Below are 20,780 nucleotides of genomic sequence, written 5' to 3'. Positions count from 1 at the left end.
ATCAGAATGACATGACATTAATTCAGATATCGTGCATTTCGCTCGTACTTATACTTGTGCGGGCGAGACGCACGATACCTAAATGACATCATGCAAATATAGTTCGGATGTCAGAGAACATTGGAATTGACACGACGTTCGTATTAAACAGGTGTGTAATCAAAGCCAGTAATTCCATATTTGTCTGTCGTAAATTAATCGTGGGGCCGTAAAGCACAAAAGAATTGACTTTTCTTTGCTTTCATTTCGTTGTACAACCTATGTACAACAATTTCAAGGCCATATTAATGCTTCTATCGTAATAGCCTTTTTTATCGCGTAATATTAGTCCAACACTACATGTAATAAATCCATCGGCAAAAAACTGAAGTGAATCACCCATACGGAAATAAACTCGCCGAAGGTTGCGCTCTCCTGGTCACGATGGTGCTGCTGTCTATGACCAACGGTTGAAAATAGTTGTTTGCAACCGTTGGTCATAGACAAAACACACCAAAGATATAATACAGCCTTAAATTTATAACCCTTGGTTTGTAAAATCAATGAATTCGGAGAAGTCTTAGCTGAATTTATTGTGCAGGATTGTGGTCTTTTTACAAAATGCGTAAGCAATTTTTAAAAGAATATTTCGGACTCCTGGCCTCTATGCAGAGTCAGCATTACTCATAGACAATTATTGCACGGCCGGGCTAGTTTTTGCATGGGAAGCGTTAAAACCAAGGTCGAGTTAAGGTAAACACGTAGTTTAGTATTGGGTTCGAGTAAAAATTATTACATTTTCCTATTCACTAGTGTTTACAAAACTATCGGAATGTATACCTAGGTATATAGGTACGATAAGGTTCATGAAATACCGAAAATGTCTGTTCTGTCAAAAACAACAGTTCCAAATACTGTTATTTTTTCCTGATAATAATTTTTCATAGACCCATACATATGTAGGGTAAAGTTGCAGGAAAATGGTACACCTATAAGCACTAAGTTATATCAGAGTTACATTGTTTCACTACAATGCTTACACAGTCTCATATACAATCCATCGCCGGTGTACAGCGCCTTGTCTTTCCCTCAATTAATAATCAACTACTCATTTTAACTGAAAACGTAACGTACCTACGTTGCAATTAAACAAGAGCTTTTAAAAAAGGCGGAACCCCGAATAGACAAGCACGTGCAAAGTTTTTAAAAAGTAAAGTTCAATCAACTGTCAAAATTGCAACACTGTTCTTTGTCTTACTCAAACAACAAACTTATTTTTACCGTCATAGATAAAATCATAGTACGTAACGAAGTAGGATTACCAATTTGACCGACGGCAAAACTATGCTGGCAGAGTTAGAACGTCATCGTTTAAAAAAGATGAGCCACACGCCATAAAAAAACAAGAAGGCGGGCAGTTTAAAAGCGTATCTTTCTAGTCTGTGGCGCGTCATGTGATCTGAAAGGAGCTTGCCAATTTTTTTGCAAGAAATAAATAAATACGACGCAGTTTGTGTTTTGTAGGTATACAATAAAGTCGTCGGAGTTTATTCATAGTAAATATTATTCAACTTTTGCACGTGTATGTTGCTGACATTCGGCAACGATTCATATTGTAGTAAGGTTTTACAGGTGTAGAATTTGTAAATAAAATCCACTTAGCATTTTTACGAACTGTTACACCAATATACACATATTTTTGTGATAAGTTTTTGTATAAATATGAACACTCGGTTTTCTTGCCACCGTAACATTATTATTACAGTGAAGTGAATTACGGATTTGGTCACACTGGCCATTTAATTTTCCTTTTCATTTTTCAATTAGTTTCAATCCGACAAAAAAGTATTCACATAAAAAATCATGATATACCAATTTGTCAAGAAATTGGCGGCGAATTTGAAAAATGTAGGCGCGATGGGTTAATCTCATACCTACATATACTTATTATGAATTTGGTGCCTTTTTCTATTGGCAAAATTAATTGCCAGATAATATATAATGGTAAAAAGAAAATCTAAATTAAATAACGAAGTGGCACAAATAATACTAAAAATAATATTTGAATTTAGAATCACCGCCGCTTCTTGAAGGCGGTTAAAAAGCATTACGATCCCTCCAATTATGTCAATACGACTATTAGCGAAGAAGCCGGCTATCGAACCCGCTGTTTTATTTATGTTCGCGTGTTTGGCTGCGCCCGCGACGCGCTCCCGCGAATAGGCACAGTGCCTACGCGCAATTCTTATGCGTAGCTAACTTCCTACATTTCAAACGCGAAAACGGTGGAGATATGCGGAAACTAAGGGCCCGATTCGGGTTTTGTAATAGACATCTATATTTTAGACATCGCCAAGATACGATAACGATATGTTTAAGATCTAACCTGTCAAATTTGACATTTCCGCGATTCTGGAGATACTCTTTAACGATTTCCACTAGATATTACTTAGAGATCTAATTCACATCTAATAGATATCTAACACGATCTATCGTAAAAGTGACATTGGTTGCCCGAATTGCGGTGCAAAAGAGAACTAGTTGAAATCTAAACTATAACGTATCTAGAATGGATCTAGTACGTGTCGTCTCTTGTGAATATCTAGAAGTTCGAATACGGCAGTAGAGCATGCCGTCATGGGGGAGGAGGGACCATTTTGCTTCCCTTTGAGTTTTCGCAAGCATTCATACATTTACAAGCCGGCTACTTGTAAACATAGACCATAGTAGTGGTCGAAAACTTAAGGACAATGCCGACAGAAAAAATCACTACTTTTTGAAACTTCTATAACAACCGCGAATATTGATTTGGTCTGCCCAATATTTAGATGATCAGTCACTATCAAAAGTCTTCTTCTTCTCCTAAGCTTTTTTCCCATCATCTGGGGTCAGCTCTCCTTGTGTCTTTTCCGTTTTACCCTATCCTGCGCTGTTGCTGCGTCCATCTCGGTCTCTTTCAGATCTCTCTGGACCGTCGTCAGCCAGGTGGCGGGGGGTCTTCCGCTGCGATGCGTCGTGGTGGGTAGGCGTAACGCTACGTTTACCATGTGATCTGTAGGGCGGCGGAGTATATGGCCATACCATCGCAAGCGACGTTCCTTGACCTTGTCAATAAAGGGAGCGACTTTGTAACTGCCTCGGATGTGTATGTTTCGAACTTTGTCTAGAAGTGTTACGCCCGCTGACCAGCGTAGCATGCGCATTTCTGTCGCGTGGAGTTTTGACAGATGTTGCTGTGTGGATGCCCAGCACTCTGTACCGAAAAGTATAACTGGTCTTATCGCTGTTTTGTACAGTTTACCTTTTAGTTGGATGGGCATCCTTTTATCGCACATCACGCCTGTTAGCTGTTTCCACTTCATCCATCCTGTGGTTGTTCTGTGAGTTATATCTTTCTCGATCTTACCGTCACTACTGATGATAGACCCTAGATATTTAAAATGTTCAACCGTTGGTATTGGTGTGCCTTCTATGTAGAGTTGTTGGTTTGTATCCGTGTGACCATCGACGAGTCACTATCAAAAGTGATATTTCTTAAACATATCCATAGCAAATTCAGATCTTTATAACCAGTTGGAACAATCAACGGGCGTAGCATGGTTCCATTTTTATCGCCTATCACTATACCAGTCACTTTCGCACTTACATACTTGTTAAAAACGTGACAGGCATGGTGACAAGCGATAAAAATGCGACCGTGCTACCACCGCAGAACATAAGCCTCCTTATTTTACAAGTCCAAGTGTTTTACAAGTCCTAATAACTAGCCATATAGAATTAACAAATATTAGGTATGTCGGGAAGTTAGTGGGAGCAGAAGGTGTCCAAGTGTTATTGTTATTGCACTTGGAAACTATTACGGGAGGGATGCGAGGGGGAAATATTTTTCCCGGCTTGGTGTGATCATAATAAATAAGTGCACATGTATTTAGTCACAGAATCCGTACAAAATTTAATAGAAAATACCATATGGTGCCCTACCCATACCTATAGTACCCTTGACCCATATGGTGGAAAGATTTGCTGGCTATGGATGGGGTCTTGGTGGCTCAGATGGCAGAGCGCTGGAGTATCGATCCAGAGGCCGTGAGTTCAAGTCTCACCTCAAGACAGTAATTTTTCCACTTTTAAATTTATTCTAAGCTTAAAATTGCATACTTTCCTGTAACAAATCCGCTACGAAGCGCATCTTGTAGACCGCTACGTGCACATCATGCACCGTAGCGAATGCAGCTACGCTACCCCTACGTCGTAGCAATGCTACGAAAATGCATGCTTGCAAAAAATATTTGCAAACAATATTAACAAAATTTTCTGTAAAAAAAATATGGTAAAAAGGTAACCTATGGAACGGACATTTCGGGGGATAATACTTTTATAAATAGGTTAAAATAATAAAGGAATTCTAATGTAAAAATATTTATAAAAACCTGTAGTTTCACACCTACTTTTTTTGATTAACTCTCTGATTTCGCTTACCAAAAATTGTCTGGAAGAGATCGCTCTTTAGCGATAAGACCGCCGGTTGTCTCATCCGCCTGCCTCTATCATTAATCAATTGTACGAGTATTTCCTTAAGTTGTATTTTTTACTGAGATGTGCTAATTAAGAGTATTCATTCTATGCAACTAATTATAACCTCAACTTTTTTGGAATACGGTTAAAAAGACAAAGGAACGCTTTGCTTAAGCGCATTGACTCCGATAGGTGAGAAAAGATTACGTTTCCGTGATAACAAGTGTGTAACTAATCTATCACATAGAAACTAGGCATTCCTTTACATGTAGGAGTACATTCTATACCTACTAATTTAACAAGTATAGTAGTAACAAGCATTGAAAAAAAGAGGCAGAGAAGGTAGTGGAGCTGCTTGCCTAGAGTTTAAGGCGGAATTATCTTGCAGCGGTTAGATCAGATCAGACAAAAACATTACAGCCATATTCGAACTTTAAGATAAGTCAAATATTAGATAGGGATACGATATGAATCGGATATGTCAGTGTCAAACAAGTGTCAAATGTGACGTTTTTCAAACGAAAAGCTTTATCTTGTTCTCTCTTCGTCTGTATATGCATGGTAAGGATACTGGCCAAATTATTAGTCAAGTAAATAATTTGTCTGCTCTATACAGCATGACCGTATTGGCCAATATATTTACGTACGAAAGGTTCATGGAGGTCTTCTCCGCTCTCTTCCATACCACTTGCGTCGTTAATGTGCAGAACAGATGTTGCCATGCTAATGACTGTGTAAAAACTGCCGGCGGACTCGGTCGAATTAAACCGACTACGTAGTTCGTACTGGCATTATGAATTCTCACGGTACATACTTTGAGTGACATTCGGATTGAAAACAATCAATTATAGATACCTTACATAAGGTCAATACGGCTAAGTGAGGCTGCGGGGTAAGTTTGATTGGCCTTCATACCGGGGCCTGTTTACACATTGATTATTTATTGCGAGTACATATGTTTTGCCACTAAACGCAAGTAGCAAATGTGTTATGAACTCGCAATAAACACTAATCAATGTACTTATATAGACCGGGATATGAACCGTGATTACCTTTAGTAGTTTTTGTAGTACCGTGTAGTATCACGGACTCACGGTTCATATCCCGGTCTATATAAGTCTAGTGGAACTAACCGTGAATCATTCAAAACTGTTACTAATCAATGTGTAAACAGGCCGCAATGTGAAGGTCAGCCCCACTAACCCCGCAGCCTCACTTACCTTAGTTAAATACGAACAGTGCAAGTTGAATCGCTTAAAAACTTATTGGATTGATAAGTATTAAACAACGAATCACGTTCGCAACAACGTATAAGTGTTAGCGAGATGAATATCAAAATAATCTACACAAAAAGATTTTGAAAATCTAATCAACACACATTAACTGACGGTTCACTAAAGACAGTAATTTATTGGTAGGTACTTTTTGTCTAAGTCAGCCATACCTACTCTAAGTGTGTTCCGCGGAACCCTAAGGTTCCGCGACACCCCTGCAGGGGTTCCGCAAGAATTTAGAACACTATGCTTTAGTCGCCTCGAAAAATTTTACAATGTCGCCACCGTATTGTAGGGTTCCATCAAGTATTTCGCTTTCCAAAAGGGTTCCGTCAAAAAAAGATTGAGAACCGAAGTCTAAGTGAATATGAAATAAATTTTTCATTGATTCATAGTTCCCTTGAGTTAAACAAACTGATATTACTCAGTAGAAATAATTGTCGTCGTATTTTGCTATGTTTACGAATTTTGTCTGATACGAAATGAGACTATTACAGGTGGTTGTCAAGTTTTAAAATAAGTTTTTGGCAAAAAATTCATTTTTGGTACAAGCTTTTATCGCTGACTGTACTTTTCTTACGACAGACAACTAAATACTCATCGAGACAATTCTATAAACCCCTAACACAATTAGGTTGCGTTGTTTCATCACAAAGTGCCTATGACCACCTCCTGTCTCCATCATCAGATCAGCTCGATGGTACCAACAAGTAATAGTAATAGAAACTGTTTGAAGATAATCCTTACGAAATAAAATCAATACACAAATCAGAAAAAAAAATCCCACATAATAACTATAAGGTCTATAAGTATCAAAGGCAAAATCGCGAGCCTTTTTCTAACTAAAATCCGCTTTGTTATCCCAATACCTTGACCCTTAATTTTTAAGGGCACAAATCGAAAGAAAAACATTAACCGCCTAAAAATCCTTGAGTTTCAAGTTTCTCCGAACAATCAAAGCCGAAAGAACTCCTAGAAACGGAAGTGTTTCTACAAATCAGCAGATAAACCGTAATTTATATGCCACGCGGCATTCCATTCCAATTTGGTAGTTTTGGTACCTTTTTAGGAATGGCCGAAAGACGTTGAGATGACGCAAAAATGAAATAGAATAGGACCAACCGACTCAGCATAGACTTTGCAATGACAGAGTGTGGAATTATCTTAATACAAAACTTGGAGCGATCACTAAGTACTTAGTACCTATACGGGAAAAGCATCGATAGATAACGAGCAATTATACGTTTAACGAGCAATTCTTGTTATATTATATTTATATATTTCGGGGATCTCGAAAACGGCTCTAAAGATTTCAATAAAATTTACTATATGGAGGTTTTCGGGGGCGAAAAATCGATCAAGCTAGGTCTTATCTCTGGAAAAACGCGCATTTTTGAGTCTTTATATTATGTTTTCCGAGCAAAGCTCGGTCTCCCAGATATTTAGGTCAACGCAAGTAAATATTTGTGATCTAAAGTCTATGTTTTAATTCGGTAGACTAAAATGACATTTCTTAGTATGAAATGACATTTTATGTTCATACTATGAACTGTCATTTCAGTCTACCGAATAAAAGAATAGATTTTAGGTGCATATTTGGATAGCATGGAGATGAATGCTATTTACATCGTAATTCAGAAATCCATCTATTAGTAGGTACTAGACAGTTTTTAAGGATACAATGCGCGACTCGATTATTTCAAGGGTTTTAATCTCTAAAAAAACCTTTCTTCGTTGAATATTCAGGGGGATTCTCGCAACAGGTGTTCCTGGGGGTGATATAAGATTAACGTTAGGTTCGGTTAGTATTACAAATACTAGGTACCAAATACTAAGTACAAATACTTTATTCTGACAACTCGAAAATTGATTTGTGAACCTTACCAAGCGGCATGCCCGCAAAATGCCCGCTGTAGTGCGACGTATGATCACAAGCGTCTTTAAACATAAAAACTAAAAACCTTCTTAAATAAATTGCGACTTCGCCCATTTCGAGGTTCACCCAAACGAAAACGCGACAAGCCATCGGGCAAGTTGGGTTTTGATGATACCGGTTGGAGAAACCGGTTTTCTGGCCTTGGGCCGGAAAGGGTTTCCGCGTGCGATGGACCAAGGATTCTGTGCACTTACTAGATAACCGGTTGTTTTTATGTAACAGTAGGAAAAACTGCTACTTTATGATATGAAGATGAATAATGAAATTAATGAAGGAAAATAGGCTTTGTGAACGCAAGTCATACAAACGTTTACTCTGCAATATTGCATTATACTCTGTATTTATATCTTAGTGATATTGCCTGAATAGTTAACAACTAACACATTGTTTTTTTATGATATAAGAGGCAAAGGAGCTGACGAATCGACTGATGGTAAGCGATTACCGTCGCCCATGGACTCCCGCAGAGGGATTGTTGAGGGAGGGAGGGTAGTTGCCAGCCTTAAAGAAGGGAGTCGCACTTTTCTTAAAAGGATTGTGTTTTGATACGAGTAACAATCAACTCAAAAGGACTCGGGACCATTTACAGAAAAACATCTAATGCGTAAAATTAATCTCGGCGCGAATTTTCCTGTGATACCTACATGTTTTCAATGAGACAATCTAGATTCTCAGATTCTAGACCCAATTTGTCGGCTGTGCCAAAAAGGGGCTCTAGTAAGGAAAGCCTCCACCCTATACAAACTATACAGTGTGTGGCCTATAATGCGGGCGAAAAATTAAAACGTAGATTCTACTCCTCCAACTAGACAATGTTTGTTCAGCGACTTTTAAAAATAACTTGTGGTTTGTATTTTAAAACACTTTACAATTTAATCGAACACGCAATGTATTACGAAATTGATTATGCCTGTACGGTGACAAGCAGGGGTCGGACAAAAAGTGCGGATGACGTAAAAATTACGTAATCTTGCACACAGGATGATGTTTGAGTTTGTATTTAAACTTCCGTGTGACATGTAGTAACAAAGTAGTATTAATGAAGTAACAAAATAATCGTAAATAAATCCATGGAATTAATAATACAGGTTACCACCTGTATTAAGGCGGGTGATGTAGTGAATAAAATAAATTTCACGAAACTTGTTACCATAAGGTATAATTATTTGAAATTAGTTAGAACACTTAGAAGTCTGTGGGATCCTCAGATAAATAGGTTTAATAGTCAAAAGTGGGAACAGTAGGTAAGATTAGTAAAAATAAAAAAAGATAATTTGATGTTATTATACTTTTATAGCTAAATTTTAGCTAAATATAATCGTGAAGATACAATAGCTAAACAATAACGAAGTCAGTTTATTGTTCATCTGATTGACAATGTCTGACACATTGTCAAAAACGTACTTACTCATTTCAAGTGGCGATATCGTTTAATAAAGAGGTTGATAAATGATAAGTGATAATTGTTTATGAAAATCAAAAATACTATTTAAAATCATCCTATAAGTGGTTTGACGTCATCCGCACTTTTTGTCCGACCCCTGGTGACAAGACTGACGGGCAATGTCAATTAGACGGAATTTAAAGTACATTGAAAATATTATTTAGTTTGTTTGAAAAAGGGACAATTTTAAGACTACATAATTTCAAAAAGTTGTTGAACAAAAGTTTTATTGTTTGAGGAGTAGAATCTACGTTTTAATTTTTCGCCCGCGTTATAGGCCACACACTGTATATTGCAAGTGCGTTACAAACAGCCTATTGCAGTTGTATGCGTCCCCTAACTCTTTGACCGCGGCTGCCTAAAGGGTGTGCAACGAACTGTTGAGAGCCGCCGCTTTGCCGGCTTTTTCGCTGGATTCGAAACTCCGGATTGGTGACAATATAATTGAAAGACTTATGGCGTTATTAATAAACAGCTGCTAACTTAGTTGATGATCGGCGTTTGTCCCTATCTATAGTTATGCCATAGAGCGATAAACAACGATCATCAGCTGATTAACTTAGCAGACGTTTATGAATAACGCCGTTAGATTATGAGACTTCACTGATTGACAAGCAATGCTGAGCTATGCTGACCAAATCAAAATGTAAATCGGCGAGTCCACATCCATATACAAAACGTCTCGCTCGACTTCGAATACCTGCTAATGGTTTTGTGAATTCCGTAGATTTACTAAAAACCCTTCGGTGCCCCGTGACTGTGACATCATATGATATCAGTATTGAATCTTGATATTGTAGGTATATAAATGCCTGGGTTCAGACTGGTAAATCCTAACAGGGCGATTTTCCCAAAGGGCACATACGTCATGTTATCACGAGTAGATCACGTTTCCTTTGATAGCTCATGTGTTGGTATCATGAAGATTAATCTATATTAGTAATAGTAGGTAGTCGGATTCCTGCAGCACTATCAGCAATGCAGTGATAACGCTTGATACGCTATCTGTTTGAGGCGCCGTCGACACGGCGCGTTCTAAACAAGGCTGTGACGTATCAGCCCCACGAGTAGATTCAATCTCGAGTCAGTTTATGTGTACAGGCAATGCGGGGTAGTGTTTTCCATTTTTCTTTAGTCTCATGCCAAGGGGTCATGATACTATATTTCGCTATTCTCCGCCCTCAAATTGCAGCCTGTTGTTTGTATTTAAGCTTTGGAGTAGCCACTGTGTCTTTAAGCTTTCGAGTCCCCGCGATTCATCTATAGAAGCTTTGAAAGCCACGACTTGCGACTCACAGTGTGATAAGCACTGAACAGTCTTGCCAGTATTGCCTATTTCCTACCCAGCTAGAAAACCCTGACACTGCTTAGTTTTCAGCTCTAGCTTAATCTGCTGAACCTTATCAAGGTATAAAAAAATATCACGTGGTAGTCTTGTGCACTGTCCAAATAACCATTTATCACAACGCTAGGTCACCTCAGTAAATCTCAAGGGAAAACCGCGTCGAGTCGTTACGCGCAATGCGTAGTGCGTTTAATTTTGCAGTGTTTTTTGCACACTCACAGCGAAGATAAAGAAATAAACAATGATAAACTTGACAAACATATAGGTTACATGATAAAAAGTGACTAAGTCCGAAATACACGCTGGAGAGTTTATTTCCTTGAGGCCACTGTTTCATGTGTAATTAAGTTATATGAGATGTTTCTAAGCTTCTTGTCTTACGTTAATCAGAATCTGTACGTCGAATATACATAGGTAGTTGGTACAAATGGACACTTGGTTATTATTTAATGTCCTTATTAAAATTCGCTTGGTTATTATTTAATGTCCTAATTAAAAACAAACACAATCTTCCGCAAACACTCAGAAGTAGGTTAAATTCTAACGCGGAAAGACATACAGCTCGTCCCGGAGGGATCTCTATTATTCGGACATACCATTAGAGTCCCACAAAACGAGTTCCGAGAATCGGACCCCAGGAGCGACGTACGCCAATTGTGTTTCCTTGCAGGCAAGGCGGACAAAGGAGACCAGAGCAGTGCTCTTTAGAGGAAGCATTCCCTTTATTATCTACCCTTGCTCGTCTTTTCACAAAAACCAGTTCCCAATATAAAGCTCCACATAACATACTAGGACGAGAACAATTTAGAGTAGAAGAACTCGAAACAATCGATGTAAGTATCGATCAATTGTTAAACCGTGAACTCGTGATGTAACGGAATTGAGCCATTCGCCCTTGCCCTTGGCTCGCGTCTATGATTAAATAAGAGCCGACGCAAAGCCGGGGTACCAGGGCCACATACGAAACTAAGAGTACGGCGCATGAAAAGGAACAGTAGACAGCACACCATGACGACAGGTGTCACAGACACAGAACTCTTGCCAAATGACCGATCAATTTGGATGGCGGCCAAATAAGAATCACTATGTTCCGTAACTCAGTGCACTTCACCTCGATTATACCTTAATTTTAAACGTTCGCAAAAATCTTTTCAACTGTGGATACGATTCCTTCGCTAATTTAATCAAAACGCCTCTAGATTGATTGTTACAAACGGCCAAAGTTTGTTCTAAAGCATGGGCCATGGAGTAACCGCTAATTGTCGAGAATTCCGGGGTACGGCGCACATGTCATGCACGCAATATGTGTCAGCCGTATGCGGTACAGCAATAAATTCATTGTGTAATGGCGAATGCCGCGTTTTAAATTGGGCCGTCCCTCCCAGCAGCGCCCCGCGCATCGCCCATTATCTAAACCCACTCTATTCACACTGAAACGCATCTTAGAACTAACGATCGCGAACTCCTAGCGCCATCTATGCACACTTAGAACATTCGCACGCATTACGCACACGCGCACGATTTTAAAGTTGTGTGCGTCCGCGGTTTATAGTTTCGTACGAAAATTGTATTAGTCAACGGTACAAAATTGCGCGTGATAAAGAACCAGAGGACCTACCGCGAACCACGTTCGACGTCTTGCCTCCCTATCACACTTACGTACGAATTTACAAGTGCAACAGTGAGGCAACACGTCGAACGTGGTTCGCGGTAGGCCCTCTGCTCGTACTCCAACTAGCGGCACGGAAATGTTTTAATATGCAAGTTAAGGTCATTCATGGCAATCTAAAAGTGTGGTCTATATCGTTATTTTTTGCGCTAAGATACAGGTACCTACTTCAGAGAGCAGTTTTTTTATTGAACACCTGTTGCTCGTAAATATTTCAATAGCTAGTTTTTAAACTTGAAACACCTATTAATCTTCGTAAGCTGAGTTTTTTCAGTCAAGCCCGGGAGGGATTAAATCTTAATTATATTGAAGATAGTAATCATAAAATTGATCGTTAAATGAATCGGTTCGCCTTAACCCAAATAGTTACCGGTAATAATAGACAGGTATATACAACTTTACATAACAGTTTGTTTAATTTATCAACAGAATTTTAAGTCTTCGAGGATAATTGTATGCAAACTGAAAGGACGTGGCTATCTGCGAGGCGCACGCAACTTAAATGCCTTATTTATCGTTTACAGTGTGAGTCGACTAGTCAAGGATTTGCCTTTGCATGTGTGCTACTTACGCAGCGTAGATACAAACCTAGCAACATACCTACAGTCCATCTCCACTCCTAACACCGCTTCTCAAAGCATAAGATCGCTTGACCTATTTCGTAGATTTCGTGAGCCTGTTTTCAGCTGTCTCAAAAGGGCTTTGTAAACATTGATCATATCAACGCGCATAAGCCTTTTTGTCATTAGATGCTAGTTATTATACTTGTGTGTGTTTAAATTCACGGACACACGCCGACAAAGCGCTGCAGCGGCCATGACTATTTTTTTATAGCCAACACGTTGGGTACGAGGCCACGTGGAAATGTGGCCATTTAAAAAATAATTTATGCTAATGACTGTTTTATTGAAAATATATCCATCCGATAACGTCGTGATGATCTTAACGCCATCTAGGATATAATGTCCGAACTAGGAAGTCGGTACAAAATCGAGATAAGTATGTACATAATTGCTTTATTTTCAGAACCACATAAAGTAAATTAGCAACACCTTAGTATTTTTTTGTATTTCAGGCATTTTTCGTAAAATCGTAGTAAAATTCATTCTTCTTCGCACCTAACGTTGCTACTACTTTTAGGGATTAAATTAAAAATTATATTACGAATACAAAGTGATGATGTACAAACCGTATAATCAAGAAAAAATCATACAAAAATCGCCTTAAAGTTAACCCGTTTAAAGCCAAGGATGTATTTACAAAACCCCAGACATTACTACATTAGCGACCTGCTTCGAATAAGAAGGTGGCTTCAGATTGATCATTCGCGAATCGTGTGACGAATGGCCATCGAAACGCAGAGGTAATTTTAAATAAAGGAAAACAAACACTGTATTAGTGCAGATAACAAATCTAATTATAGCTTATACCTACAGTGTACCTATAATTGTGTAACTATGATTAAAGTTTCACCAAACTGTAAAACAGTTTGTTGGCGATGCGCTCCAACTAAAATAGGTAAGTACATAACAGTAGCCAAGCCACGCAATTAAAATAAAACCAAAATAAAATAACTTAATATAATATCTTTTTTAAAAAAAGGGAACCGCCTTCAAAAAACCAACCCACTGAAAAGTACAAAATAATTTTTATATGGCACCCCTTTTCGTGTCCAGTCCCTATCCCGTCGTAAAGCAAATTTTTGCCAAAAAGTAATTAATACCTAATAATAAGAAAATTAATAATCATCCGGGTAATTAATTAGTTTTTGAAGTCGGTGCCAAACCAAAATTTTTGAGAACCGATATTTTAGACAACAAAGAACGCTGCACTTACTTGCATTATAAAGACATACTTAGTTTACTCATTAATTTAGTTCTTGTAGGTACTACGTACTCGTATTTTTTTTTGATTGGTAGTAAATACTGTTTTTGTTGGTTTGGCACCGCCTTCAAAAACTAAGTAATTACCCGAATGGTTATTAATTTTCTTATTATTAGGTATTAATTACTTTTTGGCAAAAAATTGCTTTACGACGGGATAGGGACTGGACACGAAAAGGGGTGCCATATAAAAATTATTTTGTACTTTTCAGTGGGTTGGTTTTTTGAAGGCGGTTCCCTTTTTTTAAAAAAGATATTATATTAAGTTATTTTATTTTGGTTTTATTTTTGTTTATCTTCAATTTTTTAATTATTTTTTATTTATTTTATTTTATTTTATACTTTTTAGTGATAGGTAGGTACTTCATTTATTTTAGGTTTTAGGCTAAAATACTAGTTTGTTAGGCTCTCCATTTAGTTTTGGGCTAGTAACTACCTACCAATGTTGGTGATGGCCTAACTCGATGATAATCGCGACACAATATAATATGACGTTTTGGTGCTAAACGATTTGTAAGTATATTGGTCCCACTCCCACTCCCATTCCCTGTCCCAGTCCGAGTCCGACTCCCACTCCCACTATTTTATCTAAATCGGATTCAGCAACATAAATTATAGCATGGCCACCTACCGGGTCCAATTGGTTTTTCAAACCATCCATGTACCTACTGTACACTAAAACCTTCTCCAGAATGTAACAAACACTTTTCTGAAAACCGAATCAAAATCGGTTCAGCCAAACGCGAGATAATCACGAACAAACATACACACATACATACGGGTCAAACTGAGAACGTCCTTTTTTTAAAGGCAGTTAGAAAAAAGTTCATCGACCCACCTAGTGGAACTCTGCAACATAGGCACACGACGACAAGTCGGTTAACCAAAACAAAGTGTGCCGATGTTGCACCAAACCTGAGTTCCACTAGGTACAGCAAGGGTTCAGCATCAGCTCTATCTTGGGTACTGCTCTCCCAAGTGCTCATCAAGATGTGACGGATGACCAAAATAGCGTTGGCCTATGTTGCACCAAACCTGAGTTCCACTAGGTACAGCAAGAGTTCAGCATCAGCTCTATCTTGGGTACTGCTCTCCCAAGTGCTCATCAAGATGTGACGGATGACGAAAATAGCGTTGGCCTATGTTGCACCAAACCTTAGTTCCACTAGGTACAGCAAGGGTTCAGCATCAGCTCTATCTTGGGTACTGCTCTCCCAAGTGCTCATCAAGATGTGACGGATGACCAAAATAGCGTTGGCCTACGTTGCACCAAACCTGAGTTCCACTAGGTACAGCAAGGGTTCAGCATCAGCTCTATCTTGGGTACTGCTCTCCCAAGTGCTGATCATGATGTGATGGATGACCAAAATAGCGTGGGCCTATGTTGCACCAAACCTGAGTTCCACTAGGTACATCCAGGGTTCAGCATCAGCTCTATCTTGGTTACTGCTCTCCCAAGTGCTCATCAAGGCGTGTCGGATGACCAAAACAGCGTGAGCCTATGTTGCACCAAACCTGAGTTCCACTAGGTACAGCCAGGGTTCAGCATCAGCTCAGATCTATGTATACTAAAACCTTCTCCAGAATGTAAGAAACAGTTTTCTGAAAACCGCATCAAAATCGGTTCAGCCAAACGCGAGATAATCGCGAACAAATATACATACATACTTACATACATACATACATACATACATACATACATACGGGTCAAACTGAGAACCTCCTTTTTTTTTGAAGGCGGTTAAAAAACTACTGCTCAAGTTAGCAGACTTACAAAGAATTGCCTAAAACTGATAAATATTCATTAGCAAAGGTCATCACGGTTTTGTTTTGCGTCAGAATGCAATCATTCGCTATTGGCCGTCTATCTATACGAAAATATTCAACTAATGTTGCGTTGTGTATGCTTCCAATTAATTACTGAAACTTGAAACTTCCTTCTTGGAACTTTATTATAGTTAGGTATTGGTGAGTAAATAATTACGGAACAGGCTAGTTTAGTAGCAACGTTTTCCTTGGATCAATTACTGAAGTACAGTCAAGGTATTAAGTATGGACACGGACAAAGTACTTACCAAAAATATGTACACACTACCTTAAAATGTCGAGTAAGTATACATATTTATGGCACTTTGTCCGTGTGCGTAATACCTTGACTGTACTTGTCCATTCAAATTACAAATAAGTATCAAATAGTCGTAGATGTTTGATTTCGGGTAAATAGGCCACGGCCACGTTACAGGGTGGCGTGGCGTAGGTAGGGTTCTATTAGTACCTAGTTTAAGGCAGGTACCTAACCCACCTACCTAAGGCGGTCTTCACATTGGATGCGAATTTTCTGGCCTCTGCGGTGTAGGAGATTGACAGCTCTATGTATGAAGCGACGTGCGAATTGGCATCAAGTGTGATAACACTGATAACCGCGTACCTAATTTATGTTGGTTGCTGATGACATCTCATATTCCAATTAGAAATTATTATTAGATACGAGTCAAGCTTTAGATGAAACGATAATGAGGTGTCTACAGCTACAGACGTTAATAAGGAGTAATGACCCACAGATAGGTTTGAAGCGAAAACGTTAGGTACACATCTTCAAAGAAATTCAAACATGTGTGTAAAGTCGCCAATCCGATTTTGGCTAGCGAAGATTCCAAAAAGTTGGAAATGGTATTGGAAATTTCCGAAAAATGTTATAGGAAATGAAGGAAATTTTCATTGTGGAAACGGAAAATTTCAATCCCTAAACAATAATTACAGAAATTTCCGAAATTATTAAACATGAAAATTTCTCAATTTCCTGTAGTCCAACAAACCCTATGGCTAGAGAAAGCCTATACCAAGCAGTAGATAAGAGTATTTGTCTCTACCGTGTTTTTACGTTAAAACGTAAGTATCTATGAGTTATAATACCGCCGGTATTTCCTACACGTATATTACAAAATAGAAATACAAAAGTTTATTTGGTTTTAACACATGATACACAAAACATAAAAGGCTGGAATCTCCCATTAAGTATAAAGATACTTGTGCCGGGAGACACCGTTCTTTAATTGGCAAATAGGCCACAAACCAACAAACTGTACTCAATTTAATTTATATACCTACAATATTAGATATGCAAAAACTTGTTTTTAAAAAGTGTGCCTAGGACTAGGCCTGTATTGAATATATAATTTCTTTCGCTTTCCAAATTTCACAATCAAATACCAGCTTGACTAGTCAAGAATTTTGCATAGCCTATAACTTTCGCGTTTATGACCTATTCATTATCTATGCTATTAAAAAAACCGTTTTATGATTTTTTTTCTTTGAACGCACGGGAAACCCGTTTAGAACACCGGCTGAATGTCAACTATAAAAGAGGTGTATGTAAAAGAGCTTAATCGCCGCGATTTTTTGACATAGCTAAGACTTTTTACGTAAGAACGGTAGTAGGTATATCTATATTGCCTGTTAGATGTAAATGAATGAACAAGATTCATTCAAGGCTAGTCTAAGTAAATAAAAGACTAGATTCCAACTCAAAATTGAACTATTCATTTTTGGTATTTTCATTATAAAATTGTAGAAGATTTGGAAAAGGTAAAGAGTATTTAATAATTATAACAACTCAATCACTTAAAAGCGGAAGTATACAAAAATGGACTTTAAATTAAGAAAACCAAGGTTGAAATTGGTTAAAAGTCATATTTTGAAACCAATTAGACAACTTCTTGATTTGATTAAAACTGATGTGTTACAACTAGATACGGTTGGGCCAAAAGGGTGTTGGTAGTTTTAATCTTGAATTTTTAGAAACCGCTTGGCGGGGTGCGGCGGGAGGGTATGTTGCTATACGCCTCGTTTCGTGGAAATTTAATCGGCATAGAGCAGTACACAGGAGCGGAGCCAGCATTTTGTGTATGAGCTTTTTACCAAAACCCTAAATCGGTGATTACTGCACAATGGGTGTATCGACAGGAATACCATTTACGAGATTAACGTGAGGTTTCAAGTGTTAATGTTATACGCAAATTGATCATAATGGTTTAAACAACCGGCTCGACCATAGCAATAATGCCTGGCGGACGTCCAGCCTCTGAGAGAACGGCCGACATTGTGGAGCAAGTTCGACGTTCAGTTCGGCAAAATCCGCAACAATCAACGCGTAAGAGAGTTTGGGCTATGGACAATAAAAAATTCAACATTGCGACAAGTTTTGAAGCATAATTTACATCTTAAGGTTTAAAAGATTCAGTTTGTTTATGAATTAAAACCAAATGATGCGAATAAACGACTTCATTTTGCCAATCAGATGCTCTAATCTCATTTCTGAAGGAATGATAACAAATGGCCACCACCCAGCCCCGATCTCGGTCCGTATGATTTTTTTCTATGGGATTACCTCAAATCTGTATGTAGTCTTTGAGAAAAATTCGAAAGATTTTGAGCAGCTCAAAAGGGAAAATTTTCGGAAATCGCCAATATCCCCGAGGGGAATATTTCGAAAAAAAATCCAGAATTTGTGACTTTGCCTTCAAGGGTGCCAAGAAACTCAGGTGGGCCACTAATCTACACATTATTTTGAGTCATAAAATTTCAATAACTTGTGTTTTTAAAAGTAGTATTAAAAATGTTCTACGATTTGAAGTTAGTTGTTTTTTCAAATTGCCAACACCCTTTTGGCCCAACCTGTATTATGATTCTACTCTGTAAACTTTACAAGCTTCTCTGATACTAGGGAGGTGGGGAGGTAGTAGTACTGGGGCCCGTTTCTCAAAAGCTTTTAACTTGTAATACAAGTGGAAGTCCCTTTCTAACAAAAGCTGTCAAAAAGTGACATCCGCTTGTATTACAAGTAACAAGTTTTTGAGAAACGGGCCCCAGGTATAACAGGTACCAGAAACCTGAATAATAGTGCCATCTATCTTTAAAGGCGAGAACTGTTAATCCATACAAGAATGTCCATATATGGCATAAATGAATAATTATTAACCATGTATCAATGACCACTGGTTCATGCGAGGGGGATGCATTTAATATATATAAATAGAAGATTATCTTTATATTGAGGATAAGCTGTCAAACTGTATTGTACTACATTCCTAATTGAATAGTACAGTTTTATGGTTTCTTACAGTAAAAAAAACAAAGAAAATTAATTTCGATAATTATTACACCAATATAACTTGAATATTGTACAGTAAAGGCCAGGGTCTAAATGAGAAAAAAAAAACAACTTATACGGGAAGAAACTAAAAAATTGGAAAGTAGCGCCCACCATACTTCTTCAATATTAATAACCATATTAAACATTGCCTGGCTTGAAAAACAGTCATACTCAATCAAACCGCTACCTATATCTAATTCCTAATAATGGTTTCCCATAGATTCCAAGGGTGAGATAAGTATATGATATACACAGTTATACACAAGCCAGGCAAGCATTGGCATCATAGGCAAAGTTGAAAAAGTTTATAGTACCCATCTAAATGGTCAGATAAGGAAGCTAAGAATTATGTCTGTTACGGAACCAATATATTTATATAAATTAGTATCACACAAACCGAGCAGCTACAATGCAAGTTATTTTAAAACTACATTCTGAGATAATATTAAATTTGACATGAACATTCAAGTAACATATATATCTAGTTTTCGTTACTAGAGCGAGTGGAAGGTTACATACTAAACTTTTACTCACTTTATTTTCTTTGTATAACAATTTTTAGCAACAAAAACAGTACCAGACATAGATAATTATATATGTTAAGTAAATGATAATGCCAAGTTTCACGTAATTTAAGCATGTCGTTTTAAAATGAGAGCGTAACTACGATTAAATGGGAGCAGATTATTGGCGGCGGGTTCACGGGAGACTCTTATTAATCAAAACAAACATACCCACATACAGCCATAGACTATGCAAATCATAACCCTTTCAGCCCATTGCAAAGAACAAATAAGTTATTTTAAACAAGCAGGAAGGTAACTTTAAGTTTATTCATAAGATTCAGTCAGTAATGTCTTGAATTATTGTGTACGCTGAATCTTGTGACCTATAAAACTGGTAATGTAATGTCGGGGCCCTTAGAAACAGCGATTACATTAAAATATATCAATCGGATTTTTAAAATCTTACGGGTGTAACTAAATTTGCAAAGTATTAAATAAGTAAGCCTGTATTTATTATACAAAATTTTAAAATCTTACCTTTTGGCTCCGAAGCGGCTGTCAAAGTGACGTGTAATATGGCTGCGTTCAGTAATAATAAGTGCACAGAAATGTCGTACACGTTTTTATCACTGGCAACAACACCGCTCATAAATGAGTAATACACGATTAGATATATCGTTCCATGATTGATCGTGTGGGAAGCGGTAGATGGGTTCATGCGCAAGCATGCATGCGAAATACTAAAAAGAAAATAATATTGAAATTCTGGTTTGCACCCAGTCTTTGTAACAGATATTCTAGTTGCATTGCACTGTCAGTAGTTGCAGTCAATAAAGAAAGAGACTTGAATATAAAATTAATAGGCACAATTAAATTAATAATACTGTTGCTCTACGTGACTATTATACTTGGTCAACCAGATCTTGACAGTAGAAAAAGGCGGCAAATTTGAAAAATGTAGGCGCGAAGGGATATCGTCCCATAGAAAATTTGAATTTCGCGCCTTTTTTTACTGACAAGATTTGGTTGACCAGCTATATAATCTTTGATTATACACAAAGCTTTTTCTCAACTACC

General features: G+C 37.8%; 1 long non-coding RNA gene across 1 annotated transcript in view; it reads right to left on the bottom strand.

Moving 5' to 3' along the window:
* LOC134647822 (uncharacterized) overlaps positions 1-20,252 on the bottom strand; it is a 36,296-nt gene extending 16,044 nt beyond the window's left edge. Inside the window, exon 1 of the long non-coding RNA XR_010096859.1 lies at positions 20,241-20,252. This is a non-coding gene — a long non-coding RNA (uncharacterized LOC134647822). The remainder of the gene's footprint in view (positions 1-20,240) is intronic.
* Positions 20,253-20,780: the final 528 nt, after the last annotated feature.

This window comes from Cydia amplana, chromosome 5 (assembly GCF_948474715.1).
Source record: "Cydia amplana chromosome 5, ilCydAmpl1.1, whole genome shotgun sequence".
Lineage (NCBI taxonomy): Eukaryota > Metazoa > Arthropoda > Insecta > Lepidoptera > Tortricidae > Cydia > Cydia amplana.
This window is presented reverse-complemented; position numbering and strand designations above follow the sequence as displayed.